This window comes from Orcinus orca, chromosome 1 (assembly GCF_937001465.1).
Source record: "Orcinus orca chromosome 1, mOrcOrc1.1, whole genome shotgun sequence".
Classification (NCBI taxonomy): Eukaryota; Metazoa; Chordata; class Mammalia; order Artiodactyla; family Delphinidae; genus Orcinus; species Orcinus orca.
This window is the reverse complement of record NC_064559.1, coordinates 33,775,466-33,792,587: the sequence shown is the minus strand read 5'-3', so window position 1 is coordinate 33,792,587 and position 17,122 is coordinate 33,775,466. Positions and strand designations below refer to the sequence as shown.

Here is a 17,122-nt window from a genome sequence, read left to right as displayed (position 1 = left end):
TTTTTAACTGACTTGTGGCCAGTTTCTTAGGATGTAGGAAAATGCTCATGACTTAGTATTGGGTAAGAAAAAATTTGAATCAGAAACTTGATATTCAATGTAGTCCCAATTTTGTTTTAAAAATGTTTAGTCACCTCACCTACATATATAAAATAATAAAAGAGAATACACCAAAATGTTAACAATTATCTCTGGACTTATGCAAGTCTTACTTATCCCTTAAGAAAAGCATGCAAACCAGAAAGCACGAAAAACAGATTCTGTGAGTGGGTATGCAGGGGATGTTCTGCCTGCTTAGGGTAAGAGAGAGGCAGAGTTGCCTAGGGCTTAGACAGGATAACTAAGGAGCTGAGTAAGAAACAGTCCTGACTTACACTGGGGCACGAGTTAGCTTCCAGTTAGACAAGGGACTTTGGGATTGGCCAGCCTTGCGGAGCTCTGAAGTACAGCTGTTTACAGCAACAGGTGCATGAGATAAGCTGAGTAAGTTAACAGGAGAACGTGCACTTCACCAATCTGAATACAGCTGGGATCCTGGGTTGCCTCATGTTGTATTTATGCCAATGGTCTGACCTGTTTGTGCCCAAAACACTAGTGAGAGAAGTGAAAAGGGAATTACCGCCATTGCCAGGGTTCTAAGATGGAGCCCCAGCCCTCCTCCCCGCCTTGTAGTGGCCAGGTAAAGTTATACAGAGGCAGCCCCAGGGAGCCTCAAAATCTCCCAGCAGGGGTCCGAGGAAAAGGAAACAGGTGAAGTGGGGACAGCTTCCTCAGACAGGCTTAACAAATCCTGGAGGCCAAGTCCCTAAGCAAAGTCTCCTGGGGCACTGGCTACTGTTTCTTTTCACAACCCAGTCACCAACTTCCCAGGAAGATCCCCCGGTCTCTGCCACCAAGCCCAGCTGAGCTGTTACCCCCTCCTAGGTGCCCTTGCCTCCACCCTTAGAAGTTTTGCTTTCCCCATTCTAGGTCTGCAAATTCAAATGCCTACACAGACCAGGCAGGCACAGAAATGAGTGAAGCAGGCTGAGCATTAGGCAGTAGGCAGCAGGGAGAGGAGGAGTCTGTGGCAAACTAGCAAGCATATGCATGTCTGAATGGGGCGGCAGTTACTTAGTTCCTGCTAACTGTTGCCATGGAAAAAAGGCAGGATTTTTGTCAGACTTCCACTTTTGGAGAAGAGGCAAGAAATCTGGATTTCTATGGAAAATCTTATTTTTAAAATTTGCTAACCAACTCTAAGTAATCTGCAGGGTTGTTTGGGTATGAGGAGAATTGGGAGTTAGAACATCCCTGCAGTATACTTAGGCCAGACTATTCATTTTGCACCTGAACAAACAGCAGCCCCGATCTATCCCCAAAGTGACAGAGCAACTTTAAGGGTTCAAATTCCACATCTCACAACTTCTAATCTAGAACTCGTTCCTCTAGACCACCCTGCTCGTCACTAGGAGTCCTTCGCAATTATTCAGCATGAGATGATGAAGTGTTGAACAGGGATGGTGACCCTGGGAAGAAGAAACGTAAACTCTGCTGTGATCTTGACTCTAGTTTACAGAAACATTTCTATTTGTTTATTCAGTCATTCATCCATCCAACGTTTACTGATGATCATTCCTTGAACCAAGAGCTGTGCTAAACACTGGCTAAACAGAGCTAACGAAGGCACCACTCCTCCCTTCAAGCAGCTCATAGGCTGTGTGTGGGCCCGGCTGATGCTGTAGCCAGAGCCACAAAAGTTGACACGTCCCGGCAACCACACTGCCATAGGCCTGCTCACACGAACTTGGTTAATACTCACATGCTCACTTCTTCTGAAAGCATCTCCTGTCACTGGATGCCTTCCCTGAGAGACTGGGAGGGGGCTGGAGAATCTCCTCCGCTCCAAGAGAGCCCGGAGCACTTAAGTAATCCATAGGAAGCAGGAGCAAGAACCCACCCTCTCACTGCCAAGCCCCTTCCAGCGCAGGAAGGGCAAGTTCTGGTTCATGCATTACCTTGGCCAAGCTGCCACTTCATACCAGCTAAAGTTTGTGTGGGTGTGTAGTGGGCAGAGAGGAGGAGATCCCAGACTGGGACTCTCCGGCCTGTTTATTTTTTAATATTTATATATTTATTCATTTATTTTTTGCTGCGTTGGGTCTTCGTTGCTGTGCGCAGGCTTTCTCTAGTTGCAGTGAGCGGGGGCTACTCTTTGTTGTGGTGCGTGGGCTTCTCATGGCGGTGGCTTCTCTTGTGGAGCACGGGATGTAGGTTCATGGGCTTCAGTAGTTGTGGCTCGCGGGCTCTAGAGCACAGGCTCAGTAGTTGTGGCGCACGGGCTTAGTTGCTCTGTGGCATGTGGGATCTTCCTGGACCAGGGCTCGAACCCGTGTCCCCTGCCTTGGCCGGTGGATTCTTAACCACTGCGCCACCAGGGAAGTCCCCCGGCCTGTTTATTAAGTAGCCTGCTTGAGTCCAGTGGCAGCTGGCAGATGATCTGCATGATAGCAATGGCAACCTTGGGCCACAGCTTCTACAACCAAGTAGAGCACCGTCACCCAGTCTGGCTCCCTGCATCAACAAGAGATTTCCCGGCATGGCTCTTACAGTATACCTCCCGGGGGAGGAACGCAAGCCAGGAGCAAATAAGGTGAGGTGACTGTAGCTTTCCACCTGCCACTCTGCCTTATTTTGCCAGGACTCTTGCTGTGCAAGGATCGAGCACAATCTTGGAACTGGCACTGAGAGGGTAACCTGCCGTGCGGAAGCGATGGAGTCCGCAGTCAGTCCCTAAAGCCCTTTGGTGGAGAGTTGCAGGAAGCTGGGGCCTTCTGGGCCTTTCAGTTACCTGGAGACAATGGACTATGACCCTTTTATAAAGGTACTCAGCCCAAAAGTTAGCAGGGAGCAGGTGGGCAGGCTGTGGGATCCACGGAGAAGGAAGGGAGAACTGGAGGGATGGAAGAGGAAAAACTGAAATTCAACGAGGACCTACTATGGGCCAGGTCCTCAGAACACGTAGCACTCTTTGTTAATATGTTATCCTCTTTTTTCAGAGAAAGTTGAGTCCAGTCACGGAAAAACTTGTCCATGGTCACAAGGATGGCAAGGCAGACTTGAACCCAGTTCCGTTTGACTCTCCCAAATCTGGGATTGGGAAGGCTGTCTGGGTGATTGAAGACAGAGGGCATTGCTATAGAGAAGGGCATGCGAAGAGATTCAGGATTTGGTAAACTCTGGATCCTGGGGCTGGAAACCCAATGGAAATTAGCATTATTTTCTCTAGGGACAGAGGAGCTTGGCATCCTATTTCCTGTTCCATTAAGTGTATTTTCCAGTGTTTGGGAAATCTCCTTTCACCTGCTCCCTTCACAGGGCTAAGTGTCTTAGGTCAGATGTACAGGACAGGAGACACAGATGGATATAGCGCCATACTTGCCTTTAGACTCCTTCATGTTGAGGGACTGTTCCTCATGTCTCCCATCAAAGTAGAGTTGAGTAGGGATCAGAGGCACACCCAGAGGGTTACCCCAGTTATTTCAGTGGCCCATCCTCCAACAGTTAGAATATTACCCTTTTCCCTCTGACCATGGGAAGCCCAGGAGTGCAGAAGATACTAAAACAAAATCCACTCAATGATTTTTTTAATTGAGCACTTACTATATGCCACATACTATTTTAGGTGGGATACATAAGTGAACAAAAAGACTAAGATCTTTGCCCTCATGGAGCATACATTACAGCAGGATCAATGTAAAATATCTTTTTTTTTGGTGAGTCTTGGTTACTAGAAAGGGTCTTAGTGTCAGACAGGCCTGGGTCAAATATCAGCCTAGCCCTAACTTAGCTTACTGAGTGTTAGCTTTCTTATCTATAAAATGAAACAATGACACATTGTAGGGATGTTGTAAGGATAAAAGATAACGCACATAAAATGCCTGGCATATAGCAGAGTTCAAAAATGGTATTCTTATTTCTCCAGGCCCACCTGAACATGCAGACTCTGGGACAACTCACATGCTCTCTTCTTCAGGGGCTGCATTGCAGGGCATCATCTCCATGATGTCCTTAGTGACAGTCCAGTGTGGTAAAGAGCATACTTGGGTTTGCATCTACCTGAGGTCCAGGATTTCCCCTCTAGAAACATCTGCTCCCACCCATAGGCCCTGTTGAAGGGATAGACCTGGGTGGTCATGATTTGATTACTCCACCCTCTCCTCAAGCAGGCCACGGATAATTAGCAGGGGTGGACATTGGACGTGAGCTGGAAATCAGCATCTCTTGACATTTGGATGGAGAAACTGAGTTAATTTACTTTGGAGAGCTAAGCAGGAAGGTCATATCAATTTGGAGATCGAACCTGTTGCTTGGTGAACCACAATGGGTGCTGCGCATGTGGACCAGGAGGCAGAGAAGAGAGTGCTAGCAGCTCCAGAGAAAAGACGCGGTCCACCGGGTGCTGCACTGCCTGCTGCTAATCCTGTGATATTTCTCTGTAACCTCCTAAAGCCCCCTTTTACTTGTGCTTCTTTGGGTTGGTTCTGTTCTGCAAACAGATGATGTCTAAGACAAATCCAGTACCTGTCTCAGAAGGTGGTTATTGTGACATAATTTGAAATCAGTGTATTTAGTCGACATTCAATAAATGCTGTCGAATCTCTCCCTGTTCTTGTCAACCACTCAGTCATTCAGCAATGGAAAGAGGAAATTCAGAAATGGCCTACACTTGGGTTGGACCTCAGCCTGTGTTTTATGAACATCTTTACTAATCTGTAAAATGAAGATAATACTAGTATTACTTTATTGTCTGCTAAGGATATTAAATGATGGGACTTCCCTGGTGGCGCAGTGGTTAAGAATCCGCCTGCCAATGCAGGGGACACAGGTTCGAGCCCTGGTTCAGGAAGCTCCCACATGCCGTGGAGCAACTAAGTGCCTGAGCCACAACTACAGAGCCTGCGCTCTAGAGCCCGTGAGCCACAACTACTGAAGCCCACGTGCTTAGAGCCCGTGCTCCGCAACAAAGAGTAGCCACCACAATGAGAAGCCTGCGCACAGCAACTAGAAAAAGCCCGTGCACAGCAACGAAGACCCAACGCAGCCAAAATAAATAAATAAATTTTTAAAAAAGAATATTAAATGAGATAATCCAAATTTAATACCTAGCACATAATGGATGTTAGCTCAGACTATTACTTCTACTGTTGGTATTATTTAAGATGCAACAAGTGTTGTTTTAGATCTTGATCTAGGCAAGGAGAGAAGACACGGTAAGAGCAGAATCTGGAGTGGACAGTGAGAGATCAGAGAAGGATGTGCTGGCAAGTGGCGTCAAACGACTGGGCAGTAGAGGGGACTGAAATGCGAACCGGAAAATGAGAAGGGGGCCACTGGAATAATAAGCCTTACATACATCCAGCACTTCAGCGTTTACCCAATGCTGTCATCCACTGTATCTCATTTGTCCATCACAACACTCTATAGGGTGGATAAAGAAAGGTGATATTATATACACGTTATAGATGGGAAAACTGAGGTTCAATAAAGATGTGTATAACATGTATCAACTGAATCTAAATCCACTCTTTTATCCTTCAATATCACAAGTAGGGTGGAAGGGCTGAAATGAGACGTAAGGATTGGAGGAGAAACTGGAGGGTTTCTCTTGAAGTTTATTTTCATTCCGAGGTTCCATTCAGATGGAACTCTGCACATCCCGGCAACAGAACGTCTCTGCCCCATCAGATTCTGAGAACATAAGCAGGGGGTTACAAAGTCAGATGACACTGGGATGCCAGCCCAAGGACTGGGTATACCAGGCTGCAGAAACACCCAGCTCCAGCACCAGGCCCTGGCCCAGAACGCAAAGGACAAGGGCAAGTCCTTCATCATCAGGCCACAGGCTCACTGGTAACACAGAGGTGCCTCTCCCAGCTCAATCCTTCACGGAATCTAGGCCTTATCTTCCTGAGTTTGGGGGTTAAAGGTATTCTCCAAGAACACAAATGCAAGTTCTCTGGAACACTGCTACAATCAGAGTTTGCTGTGGGCGCCCAGGCTCACGATACTTGTCCTTGAGCTGAAAGTAGGTGATTTTTAGTCCTCCCCTGCCTTCCGGACGCCACTTCTCTCCAAATACTAACACAGCGCCTGGCACACAGTTTGTGCTTACTTTGTGTTTGTTGAATGAACAAATAAATAAATAAACGAGCAAATGAGTGACAGATTGGCTCTGGCAATAAAATCGATCTGTGCTGTCCCATTACAGTGGCTCAACCTTGCTGATTCTTAGCCCCAAAATCAGAGCTCCCAGCCCACCTGGGTTAGTCAGCTGCCAGGGAAGAAGTGAAGGTCAGAGTGCTTCCCCTCCACACTCCTTCCGAGAGGCCACATCCTGAGAAAAGGGCTGGGCTGGGGACACCCAGGCAGAAGGAGGTCCTTTTCCAGGACTTCTGCTTCCCCTCTCCATTATCCTGCCTCTCCCAGCTCAAGGCCCAGCTGCCTGGGAGGGGCTGTGGAAGAAAACCAGGTCCATCAGGAGATACACAGTGATAAGGGTGGTGCCAAAAGTGCTTCTCCTTTGCATATTCTCTAGTCCTAATGACCTTAATTGTTAATAATAGCAATCACAGCACAGCACTTTTATGGTTTCTAGCATCTTTCTTCCAAAAAGCTTCTAGCACATGACCTCATCGTGTCACACGTCATCCTAAGAGGGGCTGGAATAATTCTCCCAGTTACGTGGGTAGAGAAATCGGGTACCAACGTGGTTTGGTGTTGATCTGGCTCATGCAGTGATGCACTGAGGGGCTCAGGGGCCCAGTCACCGACTTGGAGTGGGGAGAACTGGGCTTGGTCTCCAACTAGTCTGGTGTCCTTGGGCAAGTCTCTAGTTTTCAGTTTTCTCACTTGCGATAAAGGGAAATTGGACCATTTCTCCAACTCTATCCATCTCAAATGCCTGGCTCAATAAAATGAGCTACCCCCCAGCCCAAAGCCTGGTGACTGACCTCCCCTGTACCAAGGTCAGAAAGCCCCTGGAAGTTTGGATGCCGGCTCTGCCTATCCTAGCATCCTAACAGATGTCCTATGAGTGCTCCCCACAAAGAAGGTTGTAGTACAGGCAGGGGAGAAAACATCAAAATTCACCCTAATGGTCCATGAGCACCAGGAGAGTAGGCAGGCAGCAGGCTGCTGCTGAGGCCAGATGCCATCCTGCTTGAGACCCAGGTGCTGGCTCAGACAGAGGTCTGGAGGCATTTCAGCAGGAGGGAGCAGACAGCCTCCCCCACCTGCCAGAGCATCCGGCTCTCCACGACGGCTGAGTGTCCTCAGCCAGATGCAGCAGCACAACCCTTCCTCCCATCTACCCCCACCCCCATCTTCTCCTTCATCAAAGCTATTTTCTCTCCTCATTCAAATCCTGTTTGGCAATCACCTCCCCCAAGAATAATTTTCAGGTGAGCCCTGCCAAATTCTGGTCCCCACATTCCCTCTAATACCCCTTCAGCTCCCGTATCACTGTGCCAGATGAGGCTTCAAGTGTGTGTCCCCGCTGTTGTCTGCCACTAGAGGGGGGAGAAATTAGATGGATATTTCCTATTTCTTCCTTTCTTAGTTTCCTCCATTCTCAATTCCCAAGATATGAAGCAGGGCATTCAGGGCACAGGAATAGTGGACTATAGATGGGCAGCACTCTCCTCTCTACCCATGGGCAGCTGCCCTGGCCAGTTACCAGAAATGCTAATGCTGAAATCTCAACCAAAGTCTGGACAAGGGCTCGGCCAATGTGTCTACCTCCAGGGCCAAAAGTCTGGATTGAGAGAGAGGTAGGACAGACCGGCCTAGCAACTGGTGGCTTTACCCAAATTTCTCCAAACCCAATCCATTGTTCAGATGAAAATCTCATCTCTCCATCCCATGGCACTGACTGTAGTTCCTGATTTCCAATATCTAATAATATTAATATTATGTTGAATCATATTAAATTGCCTTTTATAGGTTAAAAGCGGTTGCAAACTGGCAATTTCATATGGTTGGACCTAATAACTCCTTGTGGGGGGGATCATTTTCCTTAGGAGATAGTATACTACCTGAAGGCTTGGATTTCTGTATCTCTAGCTAATCTTTCTTTCTCTAGCTTAGGACATAGCAGAATCGTGGCCTTAGAAGGTGTTGAGTAGGTACTCAATTGAACTTACAGACAGGTGGAGATGGGGACTCTGAGAACCTGTTCTAGTCCCAAAACTTGAGGGTGTGGCTGTCCACAAGGCAGATCTTTTTAGGTCTCCTTATGTCTGGTCATCCTGGGAAGAAGGATGGAACTTAGCTACAGGCTGTTACATTGTGCTAGACTACGATAAAGAGCTTGGTTTGGGTGTTGAGAGTTTTGCCTCTTTGTAGAAAAAGAGAATCTTGAATCAGAAATGCCTTTTTGGGACTTCACTGGTGGTGCGGTGGTTAAGAATCCGCCTGCCAATGCAGGAGACACGGGTTTGAGCCCTGGTCCGGGAAGATCCCACATGCCTCGGAGCAACTAAGCCTGTGTGCCACACTACTGAGCCTGCGCTCTAGAGCCCTCGAGCCACAACTACTGAAGCCCACGTGCCTAGAGCCCGTGTTCCGCAACAAGAGAGGCCACGGTGATGAGAAGCCCACGAATCACAACGAAGAGTAGCCCCTGCTCACCACAACGAGACAAAGCACGCACGCAGCAACAAAGACCTAACGCAGCCAAAAACATAAAAAATAATAAATAAATAAATTAAAAAAAAAAAAAGAAATGTCTATTTGTCCAAGCTTGGTTTCAATTTATAGTGGGGGAGACGAAGGCCCAGAGACATCACCTGACTCTGTCAAGGTCACACAGCAGTCAAAAGCCCAGATCACCAGTTTTCTTTTTTTTAAAATAAATTTATTTTATTTATTTATTGGCTGCATTGGGTCTTCATTGCTGTGCGTGGGCTTTCTCTAGTAGTGGGGGCTACATTTCGTTGTGGCATGCAGGCTTCTCATTGCGGTGGCTTCTCTTACTGTGGAGCACAGGCTCTAGGCGCATGGGCTTCAGTAGTTATGGCACACGGGCTCAGTAGTTGTAGCTCACAGGCTCTAGAGCACAGGCTCAGTAGTTGTGGCTGGCTCAAGGGCTTAGTTGCTCCATGGCATGTGGGATCTTCCCGGACCAGGGCTCGAACTGGTGCCCCCTGCATTGGCAGGCGGATTCTTTTTTTTTTTTTTTTTTGCGGTACGTGGGCCTCTCACTGTTGTGGCCTCTCCCGTTGTGGAGCACAGGCTCCGGACACGCAGGCTCAGCGGCCATGGCTCACGGGCCCAGCCGCTCCGCGGCATGTGGGATCTTCCCGGACCGGGGCCTGCATCGGCAGGCGAACTCTCAACCACTGCGCCACCAGGGAAGTCCCATGATCACCAGTTTTCTGACTCCCAGTCCCATGTTCTTCTGGCAGGCCTGGCAGCGCATGAGAACAAACTCCTCCCTGTCTGCCCCCTTTCAACTTCCTGGCTTCTGCTCTTTCAGCCTCCCTCAGCAAGACAGAAGGTGAATTGACTAAAGGATCAAGAGCCCTCTGCTACATGAAAAAAACCCTGAGTCACACAGAGCCTTAGTCCCAAGCTTTTCAGGGAGAAAAGAGAGGGGGAGAGAGAGATACACCTCCTGGAAACCTGATATCTCTCCAGAGCTAGGACCAGGCTGAAAAGGCAGTGGTGGACACTACAGTAATTTGGGTCAGTGACAGTGCAGCCGCTATGCAGGCTCCAGCAAGGGAGGACCTAGTAGCCCTTGCTTAGCCCACACATGAAGGCTCAGGGCAGGCACAGCTGGCTTCTCTCAGAAGCACCTCATTATAGAATTCAGAAGGGATGTGAAAGGTTGGTCAGAAACAACTTTTGGACTGTTGGTGGATTCCTCCTCTTACAATTGGGGACCCTCCTCAGAAGGCAGGTGGGTGATTCTGGAAGCCCTCAAACCGCAGGCTTCCTCAGCTGGCCCATGGCATTGTGGGGAACTGCCTGCTTCCACCCATTGCTCCTGGCCCGCCCAGCCGCCCAGCCCATTGTGCCCCAGCCACTCCCACCCAGAAAGAAAAGCCTGATGTTGACAGCAGTGAGAGTGAAAACAAAGACTCCCCAGGGAGGGTGGCGAGCGAGCTGTGGGGTGGGGGTGGGGGTGGGGGGGGGTTGCTAGAGAGCTGACAAAATATGCTCCGTTTGGTCAGTCGGTCCGGAGTCAGGGCGATGAGTGAGGGCAGTCTAGGAATCTGGGAGTCCTTCCTAGCATGTACTTCTCTCCATACCTTGGTATTAGGAAACATTTCAAATTTGAAACGTTGAAAAAAATAGTACAATAAACAACTCCAGACCCTTCACTTAGATTCACCAATTGTTAGCATCTTGTATGCCCTCTCTTGAGGTATATATATACATTTTTTGCTGAACCATTTGAAAACCACTTGCAGACACTGTGCCCTTGAATACTTTTTCATAAAGATATTCTCCTATAAAACCATTGTCATGACCACTAGCACACCTTTAAAGATTAACAAAAATTACATGTCATCTAATATCTATATTAAAAATTTCCCAATTGTCCCAGAATGTCTTTCATGGTCTTTTTTTTTTTTGACCCAAGATCCAATTAAGGTTTCTGCATTGCATTTGGCTATAATATCTCTTTAGTTTCTTTAAATCTAGACTGGTTTCCACCTCCCCACCCTTTTCCCCAAACACATAATTTTAATGTTATTTTTTAATGAATTCACTTTTTTGAAGTCTCAGTTATCATGTAGGATGTGTCTCATTCTACCCCAGCAGATGCTTTTTTTGCTTTTTTTTTGTTTTTTGGTTGATAACATCCAGAGATGCCTGCTTTATTTCTTACTAGGTGATTGCGTTTCAGGCTAATGACATCAAATAAGTCTAATTACCAACTAATTTTGTACCTCTGAACACCTAAGAGATTAGCTAAAACACTACCGACCCCCCCCCAAAAAAAACTGACCATACTAAGTGCTTGTAAGGATGTAGAGCAAATGGAATTCTCATGCAGTGTTGGTTCAAAATGGTGCAGCCACTTTGGAAAACAGTCTGGCAGGTTCTTATAAATTATAACCCTAAAGAAGTGAACGATGTTCCCACAAAAACCTGAATCCAATGTTTATAGCGAATTTATTCACAATCTCCAAAAATTTGGACACAACCCAAATGTCCTTCAACTAGGGAATGGATAAACAACCTGAAACAATGGACCACTACTCAGTAATAAAAAGGAACACACTCCTGAGACACACGAGAACATGGGAACATCTGAACTGTGTCATGCTGAGTGCAAGTCAGACACAAAAGACCACATCCTGTGCAATTCCATCGATAGGACATTCGGGAAAGGCAAACACCGTGGTTCAGTATCTCATGGCGGTGGTGATTATATGATGATCACTTTTGTCCAAACTCATAGAACTGGACACCAAAAAGTGTGACTTTTACCACACAGGAATGGTTAAAAAGTGAATAAATTTGTTAGAAGGGTATTTAAAGAAAAATATTGTAAGGCTATTCAAATATGTCTTAAAGAATCACCTTGTGCACACATCTTTTTGTATTTGTGAATGTGCATTTTCTGGATGAATTTCTAGAAATAGGATTGCTGGGTAAATGCATATGTTGTTTTGTTAGATGTTGCTAACTTGCTCTCCATAGGGGCCGTACTAATTTGTACCCCTGACATTGATTTTGCAACCTAGGTGGAAGATCATAGCAAGATGCTAGGAAGTGTTCTGAGCTGAGAGTTACCCTGAGCTTACCTGAGAGTCCTTAACCTCCCCACCAATAAACACAATACCCCAAGCTCCCTCTGCCCTAGCGATCCGGCAAGAAGGCAAAAGCAAAGGAATCTCACTGATTTCATTGCTGTCTATCTCCCTGAGTTATCCCAAAGATTTTTCTACTTAATTTGGGAAAACAGAGCAGAGAGAAATGATGAGGCAGAAGGCTGTAGCCAGAGAAGAACTAGAGTGAGGAGAGTCCAAATAGAGGGAGGGACCCTCGGCCCTTGACACTTACGTTCTCACCTCCCTTTTCTCTCCTTTGGCGTCTCTGCTACCCCCTCTCCCAACGCAAATTGCCTCCAAAAGCTCCTCCCCTGACTGGGAGTCCTTGGCTCTGGTTCTAACTAGGTCCTGCCTGGTTTCCCTCCTCAGCCCACGTTTATGTGGGCTGAACACAGAGGACTGGCTTAAGGTGGAGGCAGAAGTCCCTGTCATTTCTGTTTTAACACGTGCAGAGGAAATAAGTCAGTGGAACAAGAATGGCTCATACAAGGGAAAGAGGAAAGAGGAGACAAAGAGAGATGCTGGGAGAGGAAGCAGAGTACAAAACATTCCACGCAACCCTTTTGGACTCCAGCCCCGGGGGGGCCAGCTTTATTCCTCTGACCCATTCTACAGAAGGGGGAAATGAGTGGGGAAAGGATGTCATCCCAGTTGACTCTGCCCAGATGTTCTCCTTCCTTGTGACCCAGAGACCTGGCCTTTCTCATCCCTCCCTCCTTCTCACCTCTACCCACCAAATAGCAATCAGAGATGACAGAAGTCAATGCATGCATGTCTGAGGAGCAAGGAACTGGCTGGGAAGAGAGCCCTGTCTCAGGGTAGGCTGGGGGGAAGAGGTCAGAGGGCAGGAAGAATTACTCTGGGAAGGCAGCGAGGCCTAGAGTAGGGCATTCCTCTTCAAAGTCAAACCAAATACCTGTGTCAACCTAAGCCAAACGTGATTCTTAAGGTCCTGGGACCAAGAATGAACAACCTCCTTTCCTCCCTCCAAGGCTTTGGTGGATCTGGAATGGGCAGGCCTTATCCCTCTCTCTGGGTGCTGGGTCCAAGGCCAGGATAATAGAAAAAAAGAGAAAAGGGCTCATGGGGGTTGCTGAGAGAAGTTAAATTCTTGAATAAGAGGCAGTTTCCTGTGTAATATTTGAATTGCTGGGTCGGTGTTGGGCTGAGTGGCCCAGGACCCCTCTTCTTTTCAAGAGGCTGCGGTCAGAGTGGGAAAGAGTAAGGCTCCCCTTTCCCGTTGCTCAGGGACCTCTGCCCCTCCCCCACACCACCTGACGCCTTCTGGCGCTCACACCTCAGGCAAACTGCGCCAGTTCTGCCCCTAACTGCGCCCTCCCATTTTGACTTTCTTCTGACACCAAAAGCCGTAGAAATCCCACAAATCTGACTCAGCACTCCCTCCCACCATTACCGCGGGAGCAAGCTTTCCACCTTGCAGGGGGGAAACCGAAGACCACAGGGCAAGCTAGGAGTCAGCCCGAATGAGGTGGATCCCCAGATCTGCTGATTCCCAGACTCCCCCAAAATGCCACCTCCTTTTTCCAACATTGACCAAGCGCCTAGGTGCTAGGAATCCTAGAGGTAAAAACGAGCTGTGTTCCTTCGAGTTGACCTTGAATCCAGCCAGGGACACGGAGATGGTAACTGGGAGTGGAAGGAACCGAGGCTCAGCACGGCCCCAGAGGCAGGTAACCTCCGCTCCAGCTCCGAGCGCCCGGTGCAAGGAGTACTCAGATTCCCGCAGAGCCCGAGGGTGGAGCGGCGCTGCAGGAGTGGCTGCGACCGGGCGTGGCCGCAGAGCCGCCGAGGGGAGGGGGCCGAGGGTGTGAGGCAGCACCGACCCCGCCCCGCGGCCCCGGCGGGAAGGGAGGGGGCTGCGGGGAGTTCCCCCCCGCCGCCCCACCCACCCACGACTCAAGGCCACGGGACAGGCGCCTCGGCGCGCGCTCTGCTTCTCAAGAAGTTCTTCCGAGCCTACCAGAATCTACCCCTAGTCAGAGCACTGAAAACGGGAAGGTCGGCTGCAGGAACGGTGGGATTATGGGCTCCCAGAATGGGAGGGCGCAGGCAGTGGGGTGGCGGGCGGTGTGATTTCGGGGTTTGTACCTCTGCAAGATGGTGGCAGGGAGGATGGGGCTCCCGGGCAGAAGCAAAGAAATAGGTTCTCCTCCCTGGCTTTCTACAGAACCAAGGCATGGATCCTGTCATGGGTCCCCTGCCCACTGGGTAAGGCCTCATTCCCATCTCCAGCAGAATCTAGGGAGAGACGAGCTGTCTGTCCTTGGGTGCAGGCGGATCAGTCATCCAAAACCTCAGGATGAAAACTGGTTCCTGTTGCTTCCCGGCCCCCATTTCTGCTATCCTCCAATTCTTTTGCTTCCTTCTTTCCAGTTTCTAACCTCTTGCCTTTACCACTCTTCCAGCCAAACTAGCTGGGACAGGGGGCAGGTGCTTCTTTCCCACACACACCACCCCCTTCCCCAGCTTCGGTACAGGACCCACCTCATAGAGCACCCTTTTACCCCCTCCCAGAGTCAGCTTCCCAGGCCACCACCCCTAGCCAACCAGCGAGGGAACCCAGCTCCACAACTCTTCCTGGCCTCCTCCTTCTCTTAAACCTTCCCTCACCCAGCTCCTCCTAACCCCTTAGGTCCCTCTCTGTGGCCTGTCGCAGCCTAGGGTGACCCAGGTCTCTTCCCTTCCCTTCCTTCCTCGTAAAGAGGGCCTGGACCTGAGGGAGCAGAAAGGGGGGGGGGCTCCAAATAGGAAGGACCAGAAGGGGCAGCTCTGGGGGGAGTCTCAAGGAGGGAGAAGAGAATCTTAAGACTGCCTGCCAGACACCCCACCCAGAGGAGGAGGTAGCCTGGTAGAGTGGGATTTTACTTCCCCTCCGCAAGTGATGCCAGTTGAGTGCCCGCCTATTCCTTCAGCTGAGATTCCCCCCTACCAGGCTGGCTGGTACCGACTGCAAGTTACTGTAAGTCCGGCAGGAATGCCCACAAGGGTACTGTCTCTGGCCAGCAGAGTGCCCACTCTCTCCCAGGATGTGGTTAGCCACTCTCGCATCCCCCACACCCAGCAAGAGAAGAGTGGTGGATCCTTCAGTGAGATGGAAGAGTGTGTGAGGCTGGACTCGTCTGGAAAGGATGCCAGCCTGCCTCTTCCACACCAAGAGCAAGCCAAGTGTTTGAGTGAGTATGTTTGTGGATGAAAGCAGGAGGGACAATCCCGGCCTTAATTTATAGCTCTTCAGCAAGACAGCGCAGTGGCCCAGGATGCTCAGGGACCCTCCCAAGGATGCCTGTGGCCAACCCCCAACCACCAAACACTCACCAGCCCCACAGTCACCAGCCTTGAAATTGCAAACTTTCCAACTTCACCTCTTCTCCCCTTTGGGAACAGCTATATATGGGGCAGTGCCCTCAGAGACACTCATACAGTTGGTTCTTGACTCTCCGCACACACTCAAACAACAACCAAACAACAACGGTACGAGGGAACTCCCGGCTTTTTCCACGACTAATTATAGACGTGAAAGTCTGAGGATGTTTTGCAAGCGGTAGAGAGAAATTGCTGAGGTTTCTCTACAAAGCCAAGGAAATTTAATTTGTACATTCCCCTTCCCTACCCCCAGCTTCTCCTAGCTCCTACCTCCAGCCATCCCCCCAGTGAGCCCCTCCCTCAGTCCCCACTGGTGTCCCTCCTTCCTGTTGAAGATTTCATACTCTTTTTTTTTTTTTTTCCGTTTTTCTTTGGTGCTTTCAAGAAAGGGAACGGACCCGGAAAATATTTTTGCAACAGTTTTCCATTCTGCGTCTCATTCCCAAGCCAAGGGGGAGGGGGAGGGCAGGAACGAATGGGGGAAAACAAATGCTTTTTCCAAAAGCTCAATTTGGGTATGAAGAATACAGTCCCTCCACTTCCCTACACCCACAGGCCAGGAATGACAAAAACTAGGGGGGGAAAAAAGGAGAAATCACTTGTTTGATTATATGGTTTCTAAGAGCTGAATCTAGGAAGGAAATACAGTATTTGACAAATCTGTGCACACACACACACACGTACACACACCCTAAACCCAGTCGCAAGAAATATGCTAGTCAGAGGAAATTCAGGGAGTTTTAGAAGCCATTGAGAGGAAAGAAAGAAACTAAGTTTACAAATCAAGATTCAATTCATTTTCTGCAAGCCTACCTCTCTTTCTAGCAAAGATCCAGGCTTCTCCACGCGGGACTCTCCCTCTGGCTGTCCATGCACAGGGGTAGGGTGGGGGTGACCACCCAGCGGTCCAATGTGGCAACCACGCCGGAGATGCTGGCTGGTCTCTTCTGCCTTTCCAGCCACGACCAGGGAGTGGGCTGGGTCTCCTCCCCCGGCCCTCCCAAAGGGAAGGACCTCTCAGGTTTCTGGAAGGAAAGGGTGCAGGGGAGCTGGGCGGGTGTCTCTGGTCTTACTCTCCTCGGAGGGATAGTTCCCCAGGAAGTTCGTGCCCCCTTTCAACCCCCAGCTTTAGACGGTTTCAACAGCAGAGCTTTCTTGAGAAAATGCTTGTCATGGCAACAGCTCCAGCCAACTCGGGCAGACTCTGGCTCACCAGCCGGGCCGGAGCGGGAGGAGAAAGGGGAGGAGCGAGAAACGGAACGGGGGTGGGACTTGGCGAGAAGCCAGACCATTACTCCACTGTTAAGGTGGCTCGATTGCGAGCTGTGGCTGCTTCCTGGTTTGTTTTAAGGCGGAATGGGGAAAGAGGGGAGGAATCCTCTTTCCTGTGGAGTTTCCTCCCCGCCCTTTCTCTCCCTTGTTGAAAGCAAAGTAGGGTGTGGGTGGAGCGGGAGTGGATGTGGGTGGCGGTATTCAACTGTTGCTGGGCGGAGGGAAAAAAGGAAGCTTCTGCCGGCGGTTGGCTTCCTGCAGCTCCTCTCAACCTCTTACTCACTTAGACCCAGGACGCAGAAACCCAAGGTGTCTGCGAAAACTTGGACCGCCCCCTGCCACCCTCCTGCCCCTGTCTGAGTAGGGGGCCCACTGGAGAAGGCGAAGGCATTGCTTTAGATGCACACACCTGTACACCGTTTGCTTATACACACACATTAGTACGCACTCCTCACCCAAATTTCATACACACACTCCCAGGTCACATTTTGCTCCCTCTTGCCTCTGTACCCACATCCACAGTGCATGAAAATAGCTGCCTACATTTTAAAAATTATTTAATATTTATTTATTTGGCTGCTTCAAGTCTTAGTTGCGGCGCGTGGGATCTTCGCTGGGGCCCAGAGCGCGTGGGCTCA

The 17,122-nt window shown here is 49.4% G+C and overlaps 1 protein-coding gene across 6 annotated transcripts in view; it reads right to left on the bottom strand.

Annotated features, from left to right (window-relative positions):
* Positions 1 to 16,447, bottom strand: part of ATP2B4 (ATPase plasma membrane Ca2+ transporting 4) — a 113,440-nt gene extending 96,993 nt beyond the window's left edge. For 3 of the 6 annotated variants that reach the window (XR_004478436.2, XR_007471136.1, XM_049696586.1), the window contains exon 1: positions 16,026 to 16,446. The gene's annotated coding sequence lies outside the window, so the exon portion shown is untranslated. Of the gene's footprint in view, positions 1 to 16,025 lie in introns of all 6 variants that reach the window. The other 3 variants (XM_004282483.3, XM_004282481.4, XM_004282482.3) reach the window with 2 other exon arrangements.
* Positions 16,448 to 17,122: the final 675 nt, after the last annotated feature.